Here is an 18,842-nt window from a genome sequence, read left to right as displayed (position 1 = left end):
AAGTATTAAAAACTTAAAATTTAATATGAAAATTGAAAAAAAAAATATGGAGAAAGTGAGGAGGGAGGCAGACACAAAACAAATTAATTTTGTTATTTGGCCTAAAGGAGCCAGACATGTAGTATTTTACATGCAAATAAAATGTCATGATTATAAAAAATTCGAAGAATTTCAAAACCATTAAATGTTGCAGCAACGAAGTGAAAACATTGCATAAGATTTATGTAATGTTTTTTCAGTTATTATAAACTGAAAATATACTGCCTTTTTTCAATCTTGTGGATATTGCCTACAGCAGTAACGGCATTATTTTCCACAAGGGAGTGATATTTTATAACCAGACCGAACTGGGAAATTAAATTGAATAAATTTCCGTTCCACAAAATCTGATTACCGGTTTGCAGAGGATCTAAACTTTCTTCCAACACATACACTAGGATCCACAACATGCTAATCTATCAAGGCACAGTTCCTTAACCCCAATACATTTGTACATTCATTGAATGACCTTTGAAAATTTGGGTACAAAAACTCATACTCTGCAACTTCAGGTCATATTTTGTACTTTGATTGCTTAATTGAGGTTATTGTACGATGCCATTGGGATGAGGCTATTGTGGTCCATAGTGATAACAGACGAGATTCATAAAATAGAGGCTCGATATACATGTACTGGTAGAATGGCTTATATACATGATATATGCAGTTGAATTGTGACCAGCCAAATGCACTTTGCATATTACATATTACATAAACCCTTTGTGGTATGAACCAGCATGTGCACTTTTGTGAATTTGCTTGAGCATAATTAGTTTGGACTTCATTGATGTGCATGTTAACATAAAACAAATAATTAGTGCTGAAGTGTAAGTAGAAATTTGCAGATACAGCTAAATGTGTTTTCCCATACCACCTTTTCTACACCCTTTTGGGGGGAAGGGGCATGGAGGAGGGGGAAGGGGGCAAAGTAAATTTCAGAGGGGGCGAAAAACCAATTTGCAAAAAGCAGAATTTTTTGTAATTTTGGGTTTTTACTGGGAGGGCAATGGGGGAAAAAGAGTTCTGACTGAGGAGGGCATTTGCCCACCCCATGCCACCACTGCAAAGCAATGCGATGAATACCTACAATGCGATGAACAAGAGTGTTGAACACACTTCAAACGATGTAAAGATTTAACACCCATTTCCCAGACCCCAAAAAATAACCTTTTCCATTTACAAAAATATCTTTTTTTCTTTCTAAATTTTGATGTTTGTTTTTTTTAAATAAAATTTAAAAATAAAGTAAAATGATTGTGAGAAATATTATGGTTGGTCGGGCAAGGGCAAACAAATAACTTTTTCTTTTGAGCCTAATGGTTATTGAATTAGCTATAAATGAAATGTGTTAATTTAGTTACAAAATAACTCTGATTTGATCAAATTTACTAATTTTACAGCACAATTGAATCCCTGTATGTAGATATAATTATTATCTACATGCATACATGCCCGCATACATGTATGTGTGTGCAGTGTTTGAAATTAAGCTAACATTTTCCAGGGCCATTTTGGGCAGTTAGGTCTGCAAATTTAATGGTCCTTCCACCTCGTCAATATTTACAAGTCTGATTCACGTAAATTAGCATATATTGTTATAATATGTTTGCATTATTTAGAGAATAAAGGTATTGGTTTTAGTCACTGGAGTGCATCTATCGTGTCATATAACACGGGCGACATCATTATTTTAAGTAAAACAACGAGGAGAAGCCGAGTTGTTTTGCCGAAGTTGTTTTCGCTAAAAATAATGATGTCGCCGTGTTATATGAGACGATAGATGCACGACAGCGGCTAAAAACAATACCTTTATTCTCATTCTTAAACACTTCAATTCAAATAAAGATATCATACAAATTTTAATCAAATTAAATCTACATTTTGCAAGGAATTACCTAGGGCTTAAAATCGATCAGTCTCGTTGTTGCTATGCGATGCGCCTCCGATTGGTCCAAATAGCGAGTACACGTATAGCATTGACGCACACGCGCTGTCCCGCGTGATATCGTGTCATATCACACAGGTAAAGCTGGGTAAGAACCAATACAATTGCAGGAACGTTCTCAAGTGTTTAAGAATGTACATTGGTTGTTTTTGCAAAGCGCAATGAGTATCTTCCAAAGCATATCGGCACTTATTATTATTATCCTAAAACACTAACTACTATATCGCTACTTGACTCTGCTCAGGAAAAGACAACCATGTACTCCAGATAAGAATGTCATTCTTATAAATAGATAACAAGCTTATCAAGTGCCTTGATGCCCATATATAATTTATCCCTATGGGTTAGTCAAGAAAACACCTCTTGAATCTAAAATCAACCTATCCAATTTTCTCCTTCTATATAGTAATTAGTTGTCAATCAGTTCACTCCTTGCTATAAAGTGGTGAACTCAAGAGAGCTGGTTGTGTCTTAAATAACGATGAATAAAGCAAAAGAGGCTCCTTTCCTGCTGATGGGTTTTTGCAGTGTTCAAAATGAGGACGAAATGGATGGTATTTGCCTAAAGAGCTGCTTCTGAGCCTTGCTAGGAGTCCTAAATAAAGTTGTTATCTTAAAAACAAAATGTGAAAACCATGATCTACCCTCTCTGATCTAAACTAAACATATCTCAGGCATGAAATTTTGCTGAGGTAATGAGAAAAACAAAGTATTTTTTCTGATACCAAAATCTTGGTTTTGATGAGGAAAATGGTACATTGTAAGCAGGGTCAGAAATTCGGCGAGAATCCGAGAATCCATTCTCGCAAAGATTCTCGTCAACAAAATTGCAAGAATCTTAATGGATTCTCGTAAATATTTCAGTATATCATACAAAGTACTTCTTATTATTATCCTAAAACACTAACTACTATAATATCCCTACTTGACTCTGCTCAGGAAAAGACACCCATGTACTCCAGTTAAGAATGTCATTCTTATAAATAGATAACAAGCTTATCAAGTGCCTTGATGCCCATATATAATTTATCCCTATGGGTTAGTCAAGAAAACACCTCTTGAATCTAAAATCAACCTATCCAATTTTCTCCTTCTATATAGTAATTAGTTGTCAATCAGTGCACTCCTGCTATCAAGTGGTGAACTCAAGAGAGTTGGTTGTGTCTTAAATAACGATGAATAAAGTAAAAGAGGCTCCTTTCCTGCTGATGGGTTTTTGCAATGTTCAGAATGAGAATAAAATGGGTGGTTTTTACCTATAGAGTTGCTTCTGAGCCTTGACATGAGTCCTAAATAAAGTAGTTGTATAGAGCTGCTTCTGAGCCTTGATATGAGTCCTAAATAAAATTTTTATCTTAAAAACAAAATGTGAAAATCATGATCTACCCTCTCTGATCTAAACTAAACATATCTCAGGCATTAAATTTTAAAAAGGTAATCAGAAAAACAAGATATTTTTTCTGATACCAAAATCTTAGTTTTGATGAGGAAAATGGTAAGCAAGGTCAGAAATTCGGCGAGAATCTGAGAATCCATTCTCGCAAAGATTCTCGTCAACAAAATTGCAAGAATCTTAATGAATTCTCGTAAATATTTCAGTATATCATGCAAAGTACTTATTATTATTATCCTAAAACACTAACTACTATATCCCTACTCGACTCTGCTCAGGAAAAGACACCCATGTACTCCAGTTAAAAATGTCATTCTAATAAATAGATAACAAGCTTATCAAGTGCCTTGATGCCCATATATAATGTATCCCTATGGGTTAGTCAAGAAAACACCTCTTGAATCTAAAATCAACCTATCCAATTTTCTCCTTCTATATAGTAATAAGTTGTCAATCAGTTCACTCCTTGCTATCAAGTGGTGAACTCAAGAGAGCTGGTTGTGTCTTAAATAACGATGAATAAAGTAAAAGAGGCTCCTTTCCTGCTGATGGGTTTTTGCAGTGTTCAAAATGAGGACGAAATGGATGGTATTTGCCTAAAGAGCTGCTTCTGAGCCTTGCTAGGAGTCCTAAATAAAGTTGTTATCTTAAAAACAAAATGTGAAAACCATGATCTACCCTCTCTGCTCTGAACTAACCATATCTCAGGCATTAAATTTTGCTGAGGTAATGAGAAAAACAAGATATTTTTTCTGATACCAAAATGGTAAGATGAGACAAGCTAGATATTGATATGTCACAAACCTTGAAGCAAAAAGTTAAAGTTGTGATATTGATATCCTATGTGGCCATGCCGGAGTGTTTTTCCCTGCTAGTACTGCCATTTAGTCCTCCCATAGTCCTACATGGGCACATACCCTAAACAAAATCCATGAACCCTGTGCATTAATACATGCATTTGATTCTCCTCATCTCCATCTTTGAAAATATTTTTCAGACTTTCATTTGTGTATTCATTTGGTAAGGACCTCATTGGCAATAAATTATCAAATTTGTATGATTTGCATTTTTGTCTGTAATATTATTTATTTTTGAAAACTCTTCTGGGCTATAATATTTATTAAATATGTGTTTTCTATGTATTGAATATTTTAAAAGTGAAAAAAAATCTGTGCAATATTGCAAATAATTGTTATCTTTTGGTGTGGTTTACAAATAAATTCAATCAATCAAATAATCAATCGATCAGTAGCTATTTATAAAATATATACTTAAAAACAATTCTAGAATAAAAATAGATAAGACATCATTTTCATCCTTCTAGAATTCAAGATAAAACCCACAGGATTTGAAAGCTTACACTCTAACAAACATGCACTGTATTGGGCTATTCCATTTGACATCCATACACCCCCTATGGGAAAACTTGACCTTGATCTCCCACACAGCAGATGTAGATTTTAAATGGAGTCACCCATTCAGGCAACCCCATTTGAAATTCACACTCCCTGTGTGGAAGATTAAGATCATGTCTTCCATGGGGTGTATATGGATTTCAACTGGAATAGCCCATTTTGAAGCAGACGACACTGAATGAGAGTTCCATTTGAAATTCACACTCCCTATGTGCAAGATTAAGATCATGTCTTCCATAGGGGGTGTATGGATTTCAACTGGAATAGCCCATTTTGGAGCAGACGATACTGAAAATCCCTGTGTGGAAGATTAAGATCATGTTTTCCATACAGTCTGTCCACTCTGAAGTACAAAGTAACAATGCGTACGTATACAGCGCGTAAACAGTGCGCAGTGCTGCGTCTCTGCTGCAGGTATGCGTGCCTTCAAAGTCGGCACAATGTGTGCGTCCGCGTCGGTACTTTGTACTTCAGAGTAGACCGACTGTAGGGGGTGTAAGGATTTCAACCGGCACAGCCCATTGTTCTTCATGGCTCACTACATTTCATTCATTTCCATACATTAGCGAAGTAATAGCTAACAGCTGTCAAACTGGGAAATATATAATAGGCAATGAAATTGCATCCTGGCAAATTACTTTTACGGGAGAATAATACTGGCATGATTTGTGTGACATGATATACACACAGTTCTAAATAACAGATAAAATTTTATTAATGCAATAAAAATGCAATGTAATGGAATTTGCATGTGATATTCAATTCAATATAGTTGCGTGAAAGTGCAATAAATATGTTACGTGTTGAAATAAATTATTGGTATCTACAGAAGAAAGAATTATCAATTAAGCCAAGAAAAGAAATTGTTTGCGTGCCCTCCAGTGGGATTTTTGGAGTGGGTCGGTCGGAATTTTTATTTTAATGACTCCACACTGTAGGCCTGTAGGCAATGAACATTGATCATATGGAAAGATACATAGGCATAAGACACCAAGTTTATTGGAAACATTGATGCATGAATGGATAGTTATAATGAGTTACTAGTAACAGTAATGATTTTCTTCTTAAGAAAAATGTTGTTGGCCAAATTTAACTTGGAAATGAAATTTAGACACAACAAAAGCATAAACTGAAAAAACCTTTTTTAAAGGGCCGACCCTGATTTTGGCCAATTTTGGGTCAGCCGGTGGAGGGCAAGCAAACAATTTTCTTTTGCCTTATTGCTATGTAGGGAATATAGTATTGGTAATTACCTGATTACTGCTATCTACAGAAGATAGCTTTATCAATTACTGGCTACAGCTACTATCTACAGAAACTAGCATTGTCAATTACAGCAATGTACACACAATAGCATTATTAATTACTATCTACAGGAGATAGTATTAGCAATTACTGCTATTATAGCATTAGCAGTTACTGCTATCTACAGAAGATAGCATCAGCACTACTGCTATCTACTGAAGATAGCATAAGCAATTACTGCTACTGATCTACAGAAGATAGCATTAGCACTACTGCTATCTACTGAAGATAGCGTAAGCAATTACTGCTATCTACAGAAGATAGCATCAGCACTACGGCTATCTACTGAAGATAGCATTAGCAATTACAGCTATCTACAGAAGATGGCATTGGCAACTACTGCTATCTACAGAAGATATCATTAGCAATTACAGCTATCTACAGAAGATAGCATTAGCACTACTGCTATCTACTGAAGATAGCGTAAGCAATTACTGCTATCTACAGAAGATAGCATCAGCACTACTGCTATCTACAGAAGATAGCATTAGCACTACTGCTATCTACTGAAGATAGTGTAAGCAATTTCATTTCATTTCATTTTATTTAGGATTCAAACCAAGGATAAAAAACACAGAAAAGAATACATTTAAAAGCACACTTATTTCCACTGTGGTCCTTGATGAGCCTAAGACTTAAAGGTACAAAAGTAAAGAAATATTTGGATTGCACTTTACATATGATATTACACACATCAAGGTGGTACCACACCCCCTGACAAATCCTGTGACCAGTTCCGCACTCCTCCCAAGAAACAACCACACACCGGCAACAAAAAGCCATGCACACTACAAGGGCAAGGAGCCCAATCTCCCCACCGAAAACCCAGCGACTCAAGACCAGCGGCCCATTTCATATGTCAAGAAAAAGAGGTACATTCTAGTGGTACCTCCCTTCCTAAAACAAAACAAATGCACCGCCCCTCCTGAGCCACCGAAAATTCCAGCGCAGCAACCGGACTCCCCGCCCCCACAACACACACGACTCCTCCCACCCATGCACGACTATCCCCCGAGAAAACTACAAAAATAGTCACACACCCATCAAAGGGTGTAGTACCACCCTAAATTTAAACTGTTCAGCAAGCATAAGACATAAAATATTACAAATACTGTTATCATTACCTACAAATTTTGAAAACAAAAAATTAAATAATATTAAAAACACACAATATATTAATGTTGAAAAAACATGCATCAGGTCCAGCCTTAGTTAAAAAGATAAATTGCACGTTCATTTTTTGAAATTTCCTTAAAAAAGTGATGTTTGACCTCTTTCCTGAAAATGTCTTGACATAGCTGGGATTGCACAGAATTTGGAAGCGAGTTCCACACATTTATTGCATTATAAACAAAGGTTTTTTGCCCATGGGTGCCCATACGAGGCTTGAATAAAGCATATGTTCCTGACCTGGTTGAATGTTTGTGTACGCTTTTAGACTTAGAAATACCTTCAAGAAAATAAGTAGGACTTTTGCCATTCAGGATCCTAAACATGTGATTTGTCATAATCTGGAAAACCCTGTACTGGGTCGGGAGCCAGTTTACCTCCTGGAATTCACAAGCACCAATGTGAGACCTAGGGGACAGATTTAGCACATTTCTGATGATTTTATTTTGGGCAATTTGGAGTTTTTGTTTTGTTTGTTTGGTTAAAGCAGGATACCAGGAACTACAAGCATAGTCATAATGACACTGGATGAGAGCCGAAACAAGAAGTTTTTTAGTGTATACATTCAAAAACCTTCCTTTTCTTTGAATAAATTTGAGTCTGGAATTAGCCTTTTTAGAACTTTATCTGCTGTATTTTGCCCACTTAGAGTTTGATGAATATTGAGGCCTAAATACTTTACTTCAGATTTGGGAGTAATTAGTGTGTTACCACATTTGATGCTGAGCTCTGATTGTCTCGCAAGTTTACGTGCAGTGCCAAACAGGACCGACTCAGTCTTCCCTAAGTGAAGGGATAATTTATTATCAATCAACCACTCGTTCACAGCCTTGAGCTCCAAACTGCTATCTAAAATGTTACTGGTGTGCTGTCAGCACTACTGCTATCTACTGAAGATAGCATAAGCAATTACTGCTAATGATCTACAGAAGATAGCATTAGCACTACTGCTATCTACTGAAGATAGCGTAAGCAATTACTGCTATCTACAGAAGATATCATCAGCACTACTGCTATCTACTGAAGATAGCGTAAGCAATTACTGCTATCTACAGAAGATAGCATCAGCACTACGGCTATCTACTGAAGATAGCATTAGCAATTACAGCTATCTACAGAAGATGGCATTGGCAACTACTGCTATCTACAGAAGATATCATTAGCAATTACAGCTATCTACAGAAGATAGCATTAGCACTACTGCTATCTACTGAAGATAGCGTAAGCAATTACTGCTATCTACAGAAGATAGCATCAGCACTACTGCTATCTACAGAAGATAGCATTAGCACTACTGCTATCTACTGAAGATAGTGTAAGCAATTACTGCTATCTAAAATGTTACTGGTGTGCTGTCAGCACTACTGCTATCTACTGAAGATAGCATAAGCAATTACTGCTAATGATCTACAGAAGATAGCATTAGCACTACTGCTATCTACTGAAGATAGCGTAAGCAATTACTGCTATCTACAGAAGATATCATCAGCACTACTGCTATCTACTGAAGATAGCGTAAGCAATTACTGCTATCTACAGAAGATAGCATCAGCACTACGGCTATCTACTGAAGATAGCATTAGCAATTACAGCTATCTACAGAAGATGGCATTGGCAACTACTGCTATCTACAGAAGATATCATCAGCAATTACAGCTATCTACAGAAGATAGCATTAGCACTACTGCTATCTACTGAAGATAGCGTAAGTAATTACTGCTATCTACAGAAGATAGCATCAGCACTACTGCTATCTACTGAAGATAGCGTAAGCAATTACTGCTATCTACGGAAGATAGCATCAGCACTACTGCTATCTACAGAAGATAGCATTAGCAATTACAGCTATCTACAGGAGATAGCATTAGCAATTACTGCCATCTACAGAAGATATCATTAGCAATTACAGCTATCTACAGAAGATGGCATTGGCAACTACTGCCATCTACAGAAGATATCGTAAGCAATTACTGCTATCTACAGGAGATAGCATTAGCAATTATCGCTATCTGCAGGAGACAGCATTAGCAATTATCGCTATCTGCAGAACATAGCATTAGCAATTACAGCTATCTACAGGAGATAGCATTAGCAATTACTGCTATCTACAGGAGATAGCATTAGCAATTATCGCTATCTGCAGGAGACAGCATTAGCAATTATCGCTATCTGCAGAACATAGCATTAGCAATTACTGCTATCTACAGGAGGTATAGCATTAGTAATAATGTACCGAAGATAGCAGAGACATTTACTAGCTATCTTCAGAAGACAGCATTATAAATAACTCCTATCTGAAGAACACAGGCATTATAAATTACTGCTGCCTACATAATAGTATAAATAATTAATTACAGGAGCAATTATTGCTATGTACAGGAGATATGCATTGTAGCATTAACAATCTACAGGAGAAAGCATTATCAATTCCTGTTACCCATAGGATATTATTTTATTTTATTTTATTTCAGTGCTTGCGATTGAGTGAAGATGATGCCATTGGATCCTATAGCAAGTTTTAACCCTATGAGAACTACCTGCCTATTGGTCAAAAAGAAGTTTCCATTATCAATTCGACCAATCATCAAGATTGTTAGAATAATTTCACCACGCAAAAAATTTTGGGTGAATTATTTGCAAAGCTCCATTTGATTGGTGATTAAAGTGAAGATATCACATAATTGACCAATCAGAGGCAATGTAAGATCACAACAGCACCTGTCACATTCTCAGATCCCATCATACATATTAGTATTATACAAGGCAAGACAAATATGCACAGTTTCACCTGTGAACTATATTCACTTATATTGCAAATCAAACGGGAGTGTCTAGCTGCTTTAGGGGAGAGCGGGGAGTGTTCGGTTTCTCAGCACTGCGGCTATCGGGGAATATGGTGATGGCAAAATTAGGTGACATAGGTCATTATAAACTTCTCATATTAACTACGCGATATATAGGGACGTGTTTATCAAACTGCAGCCAAAACAAAAAAATTACACCAAAACGTAATTTTTTCTTGCATTAATAATGTTGTATTATCATTGATACATAAATACAGATAGTTTTAATGGAAATCTGTATTGGGAACATATGGGATTTGTCAAAGATTTAATGCAGTTATAAACCCCTTTTGTATTTTGCATACCCTGAAGAAAATACAAAAATGTATACAAAGAACACGTTCAGCCTTTTTGAGGATGGGGCATGTTAGCCCTATATCTTCCCAGGCGGACTTACCCCCAAACTGGAGGGCGGACCTGCCCCATCAGCGTAGTATGCAAAATATTTATAATTATAAAGCATGTTTTTTAAAGCTATGTGGTATCAGTATTACTCCTACCACCGTTTATGTCCTAATCCATAATCTCCCCGAAGTTGTAAACATGATAGGCCTACGTTTAAGCTCACTTTAAGCCCCTATACAATTTACCCTGACCCGACCCCCTGCAACAAATTTAGTGACTCCCCAGAAGAGAATGAATGCCCTGTATACTCTTGCTAAATGTTTGCATTTAATATGTTATTGTTATGCAATGTTTAAACTTTTTTGTGATTAGGGTGAACTTACCCCACCATATGGGCGAACCTGCCCCAATATGGGGCAAGTTCGCCACTTTGCAAAAACTTTTTGTTTGCTCTATCCTGTTCCTATTGTAAGGCCTATAGTTATGTGGTTGTGGCTGTATATAGCTAAGACATAGGGCTTTCACATGGGCTAATCAGGTCATCCCTAACCTTAAAATTGACATTGCTAGGCTGGTCAGAAAAATATAGGGCGAACACTCCCCGCTCTCTCCTACTCTACACTACCTGTAGCACCTCAAACATGCTCATCTATCAGTACACAGTTCTTTAACCCCAATATCTTTGTACACTCATTAATGACCTTTTAATGCATTGGGTGCAAAAACTCATATGCCACAACTTGAGGTCAAATACTATGCTTTGATTGTGTAATGGGGGGTCATGAACTCTACCAGTGGGGTTGAGGCCATTTTGGTCCATAGTGCTAACAAGTTGGGTGGCAAATTGAGAGATATGTTCAGTGGTGGCGCCAGGAATTTTTTTCTGGGGGGCATTGGGTGGACAAAGTGAATTTCGGGGGGCAAATCAACAAAATTAACGCAAAATTGGAAATTTTCGTAATTTTGGGTTTTTACTGGGGGGCAAAAGTTCTGACGGGGGATGCCCCATGCCTCCTGTGGCGCTGCCACTGGATATGTTGAAAAGGCTGAGAAATGGAGCACTAAGTTTAGGCTTAATACGCTGCTTCTTCATATTAACTGGTACATCATTTTCTTCCCCAACTGTTTTCTACTTCAAATTCAATTTCCTTTGACAACAATAACAATAAATTTGCTGAATTTGAAATTTTATCTTTAAAACTAGATCTGCAACTATCTGGAGATGTACATTTCTATGTTATATACACAGAACAAGATACCGGTACTCTGCCTTTTTTCTCTTAAAAGATTAACCTAATTCTCATCAGGCTCCCATCAGAGGGGAAGTCATCCTACATCTCATGTGTTTCCTTCATTTACTCCAGAGCATACTGTGCATGCATCGGTACCAATACAATGCAATTAAATATCAAGTTATCGAGAACATCGGCTCATACGATCAATCACTTTCATTTCGCCAGACGCATAAAACTGTTGATTTCGAATTTGGGTATTCAGTTGAAATCCATACACCCCCAACGGAAGACATGACCTTAATTTTCCACACCGCGAGTGTGAGTTTCAAATGGGGTTACATGAATGAATGACTCCCATTTGAAATCTACACCCCCCTGTGTGGGAGATTAACGTTATGTTTTCTATAGAGGGTGTATGGATTTCAATTGGAATAGCCCCCTTTCCCATGCAGCTCTCGTTCCTAACATTAAATGTGTATTGCCTCCTGTTCCTGTACTTCATTGCATAATGCATTACTTTCACATTCCCATGTGAAGGGTTGAATTGTAAAACCTCTTACACAATGAACAGCTGCAATGAGTACTATCTTGCTCAATTTGACAAACCGAGAGAGAGCCAAAGCAAAGTACTCAAGGCAGCTATTTGATGTAAAATTCCAAAACCTCTTCTAACAGCTGCTGCCTTGAGTACTAGAAGTACTACCATATTCAATAACTTAAGATCCCAACTTCAAACAGGTTTATAGCTATGGTGGGCGGTCACTCACTTCTGGAGCCCACCACTAGACGTTAATACAAATGCTGGAACCCGTCACCCAAATTCAACGAACAGAGTATTTGACCAAATTTACCCTGTAAGTGTCCAATATTAGTCAAATATTGTTTAAAATATCATGTTTCTGCCAAATTGCCATACATCACTCAAACTCAGCTAACTACCTGAAATCAAAACCACTCAAGGCAGCTATTTTGATGTAATAGGTTTTGCAATTCAAATCTTCATACAGATATCTAGTTTCCAGTTAATAGAACAGAGACTATGCCATGCACCTGGCTTTTATTTACAGTCAGACAATTATACCCTGAGATATGTAAACTGAAAACCAGGATTTACTACAGAAGTCCTATTACTGAAAATATGTTAACTCTCTCCACGCGGGTGTCGACTGCAGACGACAAGTTTCAAATTTTATTTGAATTTTTCAAAAATTTCAGAATTTTAAATTTTTATGACCATATTTGAAAGCAGAATGAAAAATGAATTAAAATGAGTACGAACAAGCCTATTATTTGTTCAGTGGTTCTTAAGATAGCTCTTGATATTTTGAGAAATTTCTCAAAACTTGGTCTTTTTATGTTGAAGCTTATGGCTAGCACACAGAGCATTAACACAGTAACTCAGCATTTCATTTGTAAAATGCTGAATATATTGCAATGGTGTCATCTTGTATAATTATGATCCACCTGTTTTTGGCCCTTTTTAATTAATAGAAGCTCGATTATTCTCATTTGATGTTTGATTTATTTGAGGTCATTGATCATAATATATGACAATGATATTTGCAAAATAGAACACCGTTTGTATCTATACCATTTTAATACCGCGGAATATATATTCGTACTTTTTTGATGGTATATATATCGAACAGACAATTATATAGTTATGTGACCTCTGTGTCGAAAGCGCCACCTAACTCTACTATATAGTTATGTGAAAGTAGTATTTCTAGTATTTGAGAGTGCACGTATTATCTAGAATCTATTCTATAGCGTGCGGGTTTTAGATAATGCATTGTTTAGCGTGCAGGTTTATATAATTTGGGCTATGAAGGGTAGTTCGCGAAAATAATGCACGGGAGAAGAATGAATAGAAACGGGCACTAGAAGTGTATTGCTGAATAATGGGCTCTCTGTGACATGTTTTTTAACAAATCACAGTGCACGATTTTGAATAATGGGTCGTAAGAGTAATAGAATGCTCAATTAAGTCTAAAGCCATAATGTACAATTTTTTATTCTTGACCACAAATGAAAAAAAAAAAAGATCTCTGATAATAGTAATGTCTTTTAGGGTATCTGTCCATTTTAAGCTGCAATAAAGTAAAAGAAACCACACTGGCTATCTTGGCTTTTTAATGTGGAGCTCTATGAGGGATTTTTAAATGACATTAAAATGTCATAATTAGGTAATTAAAAGTAAATTGTTCTGTTGTCTTACAAACACAGTAAATTTGGCTAATTCCAGTAAGGACATGTGTAACCATTAAAAATATGTCAAAATATCAGGTTTGAATAAAGTTAACCAATTTAATTTTAAAAGATCGTATATTTAATATATGTGATGAATTTCAGCCAAAAGATCTGCTCTTGTTGTCAAAATATACAAGATCTTTTGTTTGTGCATAATGCCAAAAGTAAATAGTTAATATCAGAAAATTGATGTAAAAATACCATCCATTAACAGATTTATTGCGGATAAAAATAGCAAAATATCTTGCAATCTATCGAAGAGAGATACTGAAGATAATAAATGCATCTGCTGGCTAGCTTTGCTCTAAAGCTGACCTATTTTCCATCCAATAGAAAGGAAAAAGGAAAAACCATGCCATATCCCTCTGACAATATAGTTTGATTTTGAATACCAGCCATCGGTTTACGCCTCGGTCAGTGGACTTTCGCGGTTGGTGGGGTGGGGGTAGTCAGTGATCTTTACTGCAGTTTATACTGCACAGAGTTTATACTGTGGCCCTGTGATGTTGATGACCCAGCTAGGCTTGCTCAATGCTCAGGTGCCTGGTGTCTTGCTTGACTTGCTTGCCTTCGGCAAGAGATATGATCCTTCATGTACTTCTGAGCACAGGTGTGTTGGTGACTTATGTAGCTTGCCTTAGAAGTTCTGTACTCGGAGTGGTATTAATATTTTAAAGAATGGTCTAACCAGGCAGGGGTTGGCCTTTACTTTACATTTTCTTTAATAGTCACTTGCTTGGGATATTTTACTCAGGGATCACTGGATCTTCTGTACTGCGAGGGCTCTGAGGCAAAGATATGAATAATTGACCACTTGATACATGGGTGACTTATTATTCTACTAAATATAAACATAGGGCTATTCCAGTTGAAATCCATATACCCCTATGGAAGACATGGCCTTAATCTACCACACATGAGGTGTAGATTTCGAATGGAGTCATCCATTCAGGCTACCCATCTGAAATTCACACTCCCTGTGTGGAAGATTAATGTCATGTCTTCCATAGGGGGTGTATGGATTTCAACTGTAATATCCATGTTCTGTTTTGATTTAATCACTGATTTTTATTTCTTTATTTTTAAATTGGGATTTAAATTAATGATTTACAGTCAACTCTGATTTCCAGACCACTAGCATCCTTGCAAAAAGTATGATTCCTTATGATCGAAGTCATCTTTCACCTGTACATTTGTATGCATATCGCTTTAAAGGAACACTCCGGCAATCACAACATTATGCCTATATCATGTTAGAAAAACAATTATCAAGCACAAATCACATGGTTTTATTTTAAAAAACAAACTCATATTGACCATAAAAACGAAGAAAAACAGCCGGCTCTCAACACGTGAAAATTTCCGCGCCAAAATTGCCTGTGGCAATGATGTCATGGTTATTTGTGCTAAATTGTCGTCAGCATTCATTGTGTTACTGGGACGTTATCACCACAGGCAATTTTGGTGTCCGGGAAATTTGAATATCATGTTGCGAGAGACAGCTGTTTTTATCACAGATCATCTAAATTTCTATCTATGTTTTTATGGTCAATATGAGCATAGATCATCTAATTTGTTTTATTTAGATGATCTATGATATAAGTTTGTTTCAAATAAAACCATGTTTTTCTAACATATAAGGCATAATGTTGTGATTGCTAGTGTGTTCCTTTAAAATATTGTTTACATTATATTCACTAGGCTTTTGAGGAAGTAACACGTATATATGGGTCATGCAAATACACTTTTGTACAAGATGTGTCAACTCAATTTTTATTAGATTTCCACTCTGTGAAAACAAAATAGCAATTCAGTAAAATGTATGTATATGAAAATTTATCCCCAAGTTTTGTGAGGTTAAGTCTCAAGTCATGCAGAAAGCATGTTATTGCAGTTGGAAAATTGATAAGCCACGATAACATGACATGATACAGGGGAAAAAAGTAATTGGTCTGTCATGTTATATTGAGACATGGACTGAAAGTGTGTAGCATCCAAGTATTTTTTAAAGGAAGATGAATAACTAAAATCTGTTTTTCTGGCCTCAAAATTCAACATTTTTAAAGAGCCTCATTTCTATTTAAAGCAATGGATTGGATAAGGATAACCAAGGAAAAGTTTAAGGTTAGCAACTATTTTAAATTGTTGCGATTTGGTAGTTCACAGCATCTTGCAAATGGTAGTGAGCTTTGGAAAAAATTGCATTCATCATTTCATAGCGAGTGTGTAGAAGAATTGAAATATCACAAATACACTTTTGTAAGTCCTGTGGTTTTTGATGTTCTAAAGAGGGCTGAAACAACACTTTTTTGCAAAACAAGTTTTCAAAGAATATGATTTGTAAAATGAACTTTTGCAAAACATCAAAGTGTTATTTTTCAATAATATATTGATTTAGATAATGAAAATTGATATTTTGGCTGCAACTAGCGTAAGTGCTGCGCCCAGCTGTGTATATGCTATTCTATATTTAAAATGCATGATGTAATATGATGAGTCTCATTTTTTTGTCAATACGCCAAGCAAACGATACTATTACATGAATTTGAATAGTTTCATATAAAACAACCTGAAAACTACACAATAATGAAATAGCAAAACTAAATCAATAAAACTTGACCGACACAAAACTCATCTGGCTTAAATAATACTAAATAAATCTACCTGATATTTGCTTAAATTAAGTCAATATTTGTTGAGCAATCAACCCAAGTTTGATTTCTGTTTATCCAGTCATCTAAGGAGCCTACTTAGTGTGTGTTTCATGTTTAATTTGCTAAATAAGTTGACCTATATCAAGTGCTTTGGTATTCGTGTTGTAAAGCAAGTGAAACTGAAATCCTGTGGATATCACTGTACACAATACACGTACATACGCTACATGTACCGGTATATTGGAATGGATGACATTGAATGTGATATCTGTTACCGGTATTAGTATTCCTAGAAGATTTCTTTCACTTCCCATAATGCATTTCTCCCATTTCAATTTGCTATCAAGAACAACATAGGCCTATAGTAACAAAAGGTACCGCCATGAACAGAGCACATTTAGAGATGTTTATTTCATTACTAGATCGACCCATGTTTAGCCAGTATTACCCTAAACGTGAAGACAAGTGGAACATGTACAAAGAAATATGAGTGTCATTTGATGAAATGAGCAGATTATTATGTTGCAAAGGATTCTGGGAAACATAACATATCTTCTCAGTGATGCCAACGCCGCGCCTTAGGCGCACAATTGGGCTACTTGGCGATCACTTGCCGCTACTCAAAAAAGCATGCCGCTACTTGTCTAAAATTGGGCTACTTTTGCCAGTCTCAGGTCGCGGCACTAATTTGATGTATTTTCCTTTCCATTTAGCCGATTTATAAAGGTTTTGAGTCTTTGAAGCTCCAAATTGAAATTACAATGGGTTTTGTGACCATTTATTGATCGGTCAGTAACTTCCCAGTAAGTACCGGAAGTTTCAAAGTCAAGTGCTTTTCCGCCCAATTGGGTGTTTTACGTTCTAAATTGGGTAAATCCGCCCAAATATCCGTATTGGGCGCTTTTTGGAAGCTTAAAAATTGGGCTACTTGAGAATCCTTTACCGCGGCCTGGCGAGTCAATGCGCCGCGCCTTGACGCTGAAAAGTTTTGGCAACACTGTATCTTCTCTGCACAAGCACTTCACATTAATACCTACATGTGAATGTCAGATCCAGAAGTTTGTCAATATTAATACAACAGCATTATTGCATTATTACATTCATAACTCATTTGTTACAATACATGACAAGCTGTCAGAGTATATTGTAACTTTATCCCTTTTCAATTTAGAAAAAACAGTCACGCATTACATCCTCGATAACATCCAATTTGCCATTAATAATCATAGACACTTCATATCTGTTCCAAGATACCTGAAATACGATATATTACTGATACGTACATTCTGATCAATCGTATGTATTTTTTTATCAATACTAAGTTGTTGTGTTCACACTTTGAGGCCTGATAAAGTGTTGTCTCTTTTTTGTGCTTTGTGATTTTATTTCCTTTGCTTTTATTTCCACCAGTTTAGGCATCCCTTAAATTTTTTTTAAATATTGGGGTTTGACTGGAATCTGATGGTGCACTATAGTTTGATCAGCTCGTAATTGGCGGGCCTTATAACATCGCAGAATAATATTGGTATATTTTATTTCAAGAATTGTCTCGTGACATCTCCCTAGAAGCATCACAAATTAATAATTCAAGTTCTATACTTTTGTCTACCTTCTTTAAAACACACAATATTACCAGACAGGCAAACTATTAACGTGGGTCTATTTTTCGGCGTAGTAGTAAAAGCCTAACAATTCCCGCCAATTATGAGCAGATCAAACTAGTCTATAATGATAGCCTCCCTTGACCCAGGTTTAATGGATTAAGCATATTAAATCCTTGGATGAGACATCTTATGCATGAGTGATAAAATACTCCTCATCCAAGCCTTGAAATAAGCAGACTGGAACTGGGAGCAATTTGTTTTTGAACATTGCTCCTGGTTCACTGGGATTTTACCAGAACCAGGAGCAATTTCTGAAGAAACAGGAGCAATTTTCAAAAAGTAATCCTTTTCTGCATATACAATAACAGCACTACTGCATCAAGTACAAAACTGGAACCAGGAGCAATTTGTTTTAGAAAATTGCTCCTGGTTCATGTGAATTTTATAAGGACCAGGAGCAATTGGTTGCTTTACGAGAGCAAATTTGCTCCCCGCGCCCGCTTATTTCAAGGCCTGTCCTCATCACAAGATACATATTTCTGCATAGAGGTTGTGCATATGATGTATCATACCGCAAATATGGCGGACTACTCAAATGCATTCAACAAAAGCCTACTTGCAATCTACCGTGACAGTTCGTCTCA

The 18,842-nt window shown here is 36.3% G+C and overlaps 1 protein-coding gene across 1 annotated transcript in view; it reads right to left on the bottom strand.

Annotated features, from left to right (window-relative positions):
* Positions 1–18,842, bottom strand: part of LOC140171904 (calcium uniporter protein, mitochondrial-like) — a 107,475-nt gene that overhangs the window by 53,822 nt on the left and 34,811 nt on the right. The gene's annotated exons all lie outside the window — the stretch shown is intronic.

Source organism: Amphiura filiformis, chromosome 15 (genome assembly GCF_039555335.1).
Source record: "Amphiura filiformis chromosome 15, Afil_fr2py, whole genome shotgun sequence".
Classification (NCBI taxonomy): Eukaryota; Metazoa; Echinodermata; class Ophiuroidea; order Amphilepidida; family Amphiuridae; genus Amphiura; species Amphiura filiformis.
Note: the sequence above shows the minus strand (reverse complement) of the source record. Positions and strands in the feature narration are given on the sequence as shown.